General features: G+C 47.0%; 1 long non-coding RNA gene across 1 annotated transcript; it reads right to left on the bottom strand.

The window, feature by feature from the left end:
• Positions 1-4,975: 4,975 nt before the first annotated feature.
• LOC129045190 (uncharacterized) lies at positions 4,976-6,346 on the bottom strand. Its single transcript, XR_008504912.2, has 2 exons — positions 6,249-6,346; positions 4,976-5,223 (listed from the first exon to the last, which is right to left on the bottom strand). It is a non-coding gene; the product is annotated as an uncharacterized LOC129045190 (long non-coding RNA).
• Between the last annotated feature and the right edge of the window lie 22 nt (positions 6,347-6,368).

Raw genomic sequence — 6,368 nt, 5'->3', positions numbered from 1 at the left:
AATTAATAAATGGTGGGCCAGGCATGGTGGCTCACGCCTATAATCCTAGCACTTTGGGAGGCCAAGGTTGGTGGATTGCTTGAGTCTAGGAATTTGAGACCAGCCTGGGCAACATTGTGAGACGCCCCCCATCTCTATTTTCTTATTATTAAAAAAAGTAAAAAAAAAAATTAAAAAAACAAAAAAAAACTATAGGCTGGGCACGGTGGCTCACGCCTGTAAACCCAGCACTTTGGGAGGCCAAGGCGGGCGGATCATGAGGTCAGGAGATCGAGACCATCCTGACTAACACGGTGAAACCCCATCTCTACCACAAATACAAAAAATTAGCTGGGCTTGGTGGCAGTTGCCTGTAGTCCCAGCTACTCGGGAGGCTGAGGCAGGAGAATGGCGTGAACCCGGGAGGCGGAGCTTGTGGTGAGCCGAGGTCGTGCCACTGCACTCCAGCCTGGGTGACAGAGTGAGACTCCGTCTCAAAAAAAAAAAACAAACAAAAACAAACAAACAAAAAACTGTAAGAAAATAAATTACCTATTACAATACATACGTGGTCACGGAAAGGTGTGTAGGTGTGCGTAAACATACCAACCCATGTTAATACAATCTCTACTTGTCTCTAGGTTTCCATTACGAGAATGTCTCTGTTACAAGGCATAACATTATGGTGCTGTAACTGTGATTATCAAAGGCTACAGAGTTTCATGAAATAGCTTCCCACCTAGTGTATGCTAAATACTGTTTGCCTTGGCATATGCCTCTATGTCCTAGAGACACTTGGACTGGGTGCAGTGGCTCATGCCTATAATCCCAGCACTTTGAGAGGCTGAGGCAGGTGGATCGCTTGAGCCCAGGAGTTCAAGACTAGCCTAGATAACATGGTGAGACCCTGTTTCTACAAAAAATACAAAAAAATTTAGCCAGGCCTGCCTGGTCACATGCTCCTATAGTCCCAGCTACTTGGGATATTGATGTGGGAGGGTTGCTTGAGCCCTGGAGGTCGAAGCTGCAGTGAGTCATGATCCTGCCACTGCACTCTAGCCTGGGTGACAGAGTGAGACCCTGTCTCCAAAAAAAAAAAGAAAGAAAGAAAAAGGGGAGAAAACACTTGGAGGCAACAGAGGGAGACTCGATCTCCAAAAAGAAAATACTTGGGATTTTGGTGTCAGAAGAATTGAACTTGGGTTTTTTTGAGACGGAGTCTCGCCCTGTCGCCCAGGCTGGAGTGTAATGGAGATCTTGGCTCACTGCGACCTCCGCTTCCCAGGTTCAAACGATTCTCCTGCCTCAGCCTGAGTAGCTGGGACTACAGGCATGTGCCACCACACTTAGTTAGCTTTTTGTATTTTTAGTAGAGACGGGGTTTCGCCATGTTGGCCAGGCTGGTCTCAAACGCCTGACCTCATGATCTGCCCATCTTGGCTTCCCAAAGTGCTGGGATTACAGGTGTAAGCCACCGCGCCTGGCCCCCCCCTTTTTTTTTTAGACAGAATTTCGCTCTTGTTGCCCAGGCTGGAGTGCAATGGCGTGGTCTCAGCTCACTGCTACCTCCACCTCCCAGGTTCAAGCGATTCTCCTGTCTCAGCCTCCCAAGTAGCTGACACTACAGGCACCTGCCACCATGCCCAGCTAATTTTTGTATTTTTAGTAGAGACGGGGTTTCACCATGTTGGCCAGGGTGGTCTCGAACTGCTGACCTCAGGTGATCCGCCCACCTCGGCCTCCCAAAGTGCTGGGATTACAGGCATGAGCCACCGTGCCCGGCTTGAATTTGGGTTCTTCCATCACTTACTAGCTGTGTGACCTCAGGCAGGGCAGTCACTTGGCCTCACCAGTAAAAAGAGGATTTAGGCCAGGCTCGGTGGCTCACGCCTGTAATCCCAGCACATTGGCAGGCCAAGGTGGGTGGATCACCTGAGGTCAGGAGTTCAAGACCAGCCTGATCAACATGGAGAAACCCCGTCTCTACTACAAATACAAAAATTAGCCAGGCGTGGTGGCACATGCCTGTTATCCCAGCTACTTGGGAGGCTGAGGCAGGAAAATCGCTTGAACCCGGGAGGCGGAGGTTGTGGTGAGCTAAGATGGGGCCATTGCACTCCAGCCTGGGTAAAAAGAGCAAAACTCTGTCTCAAAAAAAAAAAAAAAAAAAAAAAGAGGATCTAAATATCTATTCATTCACTATTCAAACATTTATTGAGCGTTAGCTACATGTCAGCCATTGTGCTATACCAATGGATTTCAATTAACCCTCAGTGCATATTAAAATCACCTAGAAAACGTTTACAGCTACTGAGTCCCTAAAAAAAGACAGCATATCAGCATATAGGATTAAATGATGATGCAATGAAGTTTTACACACACACATATCCAGGTCTCATCCTTAGGGACAGATTTTATTGGTCTGGTACCTGGTAGTGGCATTTTAAAAAGCACCACAAGGCCGAGTGCAGTGGCTCACGCCTGTAATCCTAGTGCTTTGGGAGGCTAAGGCAGGTGGATCACCTGAGGTCAGGAGTTTGAGACCATCCTGGCCAACATGGTGAAACTCCATCTCCACTCAAAATACAAAAATTAGCCAGGCATGGTGGCGCATGCCAGTAATACCAGCTACTTGGGAGGCTGAGGCAGAAGAATCGCTTGAACGCGTGAGGGAGAGGTTGCAGTGAGCCGAGATCACACCACTGCACTCCAGCCTGGACAACAAGAGCGAAACTCTGTCTCAAAAAGAAAAATAAAAAGCGCCACAGATGATTCTAATGTGCAACCGAGATTGAGAACCACTGAGTGCAGATACAGAAACCAATAAATTGCAACACATTAGTCTCTAACCTCAAGAAACTATGGTACCGAGCTGGGCATGGTGGCTCATGCCTGTAATCCCAGCACTTTGGGAGGCCGAGGCAGGCGTATCACTTGAGGCCAGGAGTTTGAGACCAGCCTGGCCAACATGGTAAGACCCTGTCTCTACTAAAAATACAAAAATTAGCCAGGTGTGGTGGCACACATTTGTAATCCCAGCTACTTGGGTGGCTGAGGCAGGTGAATCGCTTGAACCCAGGAGACAGAGGCTGCAGTGAGGAAAGATAGTGCCACTGCACTCCAGCCTGGGCAACAGAGTGAGACTCTCAAAAAAAAAAAAAAAAAAAGAAAACTATGAACTATGGTCCGGGCATGATGGTTTATGCCTGTAATCCCAGCACTTTGGAAGGCCGAGGCGGGCAGATTGCTTGAGCCCAGGAGTTTGAGACCAGCCTGGGTAACATGGTGAAACCCCATCTCTACAAAAAATACAAAACTTAGCTAGCTAAGAGTGGTGGCACATGCCTGTAGTCCCAGCTACTAGGGAGGCTGGGTGGGGAGGATCACTTTAGCCTGGGAGGCGGAGGGTGAAAGGAGCCAAGATCATGCTACTGCACTCCAGCCTGGGTGACAGAGATCGTCTCAAATAGAAAAAAAAAGGTGGGGGAAGGGGGAAGAAAGAAACTGAATCTAGGATCTACCACTTACCAGGGGTGCAACCTTTTTTTTAAGACGGAGTCTGGCTCTGTGTCCCAGGCTGGAGTGCAGTGGTGCAATCTTGGTTCACTGCAACCTCCGTCCCCTGGGTTCAAGCGATTCTCCTGCCTCAGCCTCCTGAGTAGTTGGGATTACAGGCATGCGCCATGACATCCAGCTAATTTTTGTATTTTTAGTAGAGACAGGGTTGGCCAGGCTGCTCTCAAACTCCTGACTTCAGGTGATCCGCCTGTCTCGGCCTCCCAAAGTGCTGGGATTACAGGCATGAGCCACCATGCCGGGCCCTAGGGGGTGCAACCTTAAGCAAGACAGAAGATATTTACTTTCCTATATCGATATGAGGCAAGTGGGATGAATCATGTGAAAATGCTTAGCAGAGGACCAGTTTAGGTCAGGTGCTCAACATATGTTAGTTGAATTAGGCAAATTATTCATCTAGACTAGTGGTTCTCAAATCAGCAATGGAATCACCTGGAGGGCCTTAAACCATAGCTTGCTGGGTCCCACCTCCAGAATTTCTGGCTCTTATCTATGTAAAGTGGGTCTGAAATTTGCATTTCAAGCAAGTTTCCAGGTGATACTGATACTGCTGATCACACTTTAATCACTGACTATAAACTAACAGGTCAGGTGTGGTGGCTTCACACCTGTAATCTCAGCAATTTGGAAGGCTGAGGTGGGAGGAATTTGAGACCACCCTGGGCAACACAGGGAGACCTCACCTCTACAAAAAATTAGCCAGATGTGGTGGCACATACCTGTAGCCCTAGCTACTCAACTACCCAGCTACTCCTGCTGAGGTAGGAGGACCACTTGAGCCCAGCCTGAGCAACATAGCAAAATCGTCTTTAAAACAAAACAACAGGCTGGGCGCGGTGGCTCACACCTGTAATCCCAGCACTTTGGGAGGCCAAGGGGGGCGAATCACAACGTCAGGAGATCAAGACCATCCTGGCCAATATGGTGAAACCCTGTCTATACTAAACATACAAAAATTAGCTGGGGTGGTGGCGTGTGCCTGTAATCCCAGCTACTCGGGAGTCTGAGGCATGAGAATCACTTGAACCCAAGAGGCGGAAGTTGCAGTGAGCCAAGATTGGGCCACTGCACTCCAGCCTGGAGACAGAACAAGACTCTGTCTCAAAACAAAAGAGAGGACAAGAACAATCTGCTTGTTTAGTAAAGCATGCTCAATGCCTAATATATAGTTTCCAGCACAACCTAATGTGCAAATTTTTCAGTGAATAAACCACTCTGTGCCTCAGAATAACTGATATTTACTGTCCATAATATGAGAACAAACACTTTTGTTCACTGCTCTATTTCCAGAACCAAGAACATGGCTTGGCACACAATGTAAGCGCTCAATGGGTTCACCCTGCCTGCTGCCTTGACAGAGCTGATTTATCAAGACCGGGGAATTGCAATGGAGAAAGAGTAATTCACAGAGAGCCAGCTGTGTGGGAAACCAGAGTTTTATTATTACACAAATTAGTCTCCCTGAGCATTTGAGGATCAGCGTTCTTAAAGAAAATTTGGCGAGTAGGAGCTTGGGAAGCGGGGAGTGCTGATTGGTCAGGTTGAAGATGGAATCACAGGGAGTCGAAGTGATGTTTTCTTGCTGTTTTCTGTTTCTGGGTGGAATGGCAGAACTGATTGAGCCAGGTTACCGGTCTAGGTAGTCAGCTGATCCAATGAGTGCAGGGTCTGCAAAATATCTCAAGCACTAATCTTAGGTTTTACAATAGTGATGTTATTCCTAAAAGCAATTTGGGGAGGTTCAGACTCTTGGAGCCAGAGGCTGCATGACCCCTAAAGTGTAATTTGTAATCTTGTAGCCAATTTGTTAGTCCTGTAAAGACAGACTGGTCCCCAGGCAAGAAGGGGGTCTTTTCGGGAAGGGGCTATTATCAATTTTGTTTCAGAGTCAAACCATAAACTGAATTCCTCCCCAAAGTTAGTTCCACCTACACCCAGGAATGAATAAGGACAGCTTAAAGGTTAGAAGCAAGATGGAGTCGGTTAAGTCTGATTTCTTCCACTATCATAATTTCCTCAGTTGTAATTTTGCAAAGGCAGTTTCAACAGCAGTGCTCGAAAAATTATTAAATCAATAAATAGTAAAGTTCAAATGAAGTCATATATATGAAAAAGAAATGCTAGCATTGTTAACTATAATTACTTAGCCATTAAACGGGGTACTAATAATTACTGCAGGAACTATAACTTTTCCAAGAGAGCTGAGATCTTTTGGCTCTGATAAAGCTCTGCACCTAAACGAAGGCACTGTATAAAAATGGTTAATAACAACTGACCTTTACTGAGTGCTTACTATGATGCCAAGCGGCCTGTGTGGCCTAATTTCATCCTCTCAAGTTCTTATACGGGCATTATTATTATTTCCATTTTACAAGCTGTAGAGCCAGACCTCTGATCCCCACATGCAGGTTGACAACAGTTGGTGCCCTTTACCACCACCACACGTTCCGCAAATCTCATGACCAGCAAAGGCCATGGGTGAGATCAACCTAGCCGACGGAAATCAACGGGGTCAAGGGTCAGCAGGAAGTGACTACAAGACTCTAGCTCAGAGGTCACTAATACGTCACAGGCAGAGTGAAGGGGCATTATTAAAGATAGTTTGACAAATTCTTTTTAATCTCATTTCTATTGGTGAGGCCATAAAGTGACCGGAACATCTGAAAAAAAAATGTCAGGAGGGAAATACATACGACTCAGCAGAAGCGCCCAGGCGGCGGCCATGATGGGAAGATGAAAGAAGCGCATGCGCCGCATCCGGGTCCCCGAAATGCAGACGTGGCAGAAGGAGTGGCCCGGCCCTAAAGCGTGGA

This window comes from Pongo pygmaeus, chromosome 8, assembly GCF_028885625.2.
Source record: "Pongo pygmaeus isolate AG05252 chromosome 8, NHGRI_mPonPyg2-v2.0_pri, whole genome shotgun sequence".
In the NCBI taxonomy this organism is placed as follows: Eukaryota; Metazoa; Chordata; class Mammalia; order Primates; family Hominidae; genus Pongo; species Pongo pygmaeus.
This window is presented reverse-complemented; position numbering and strand designations above follow the sequence as displayed.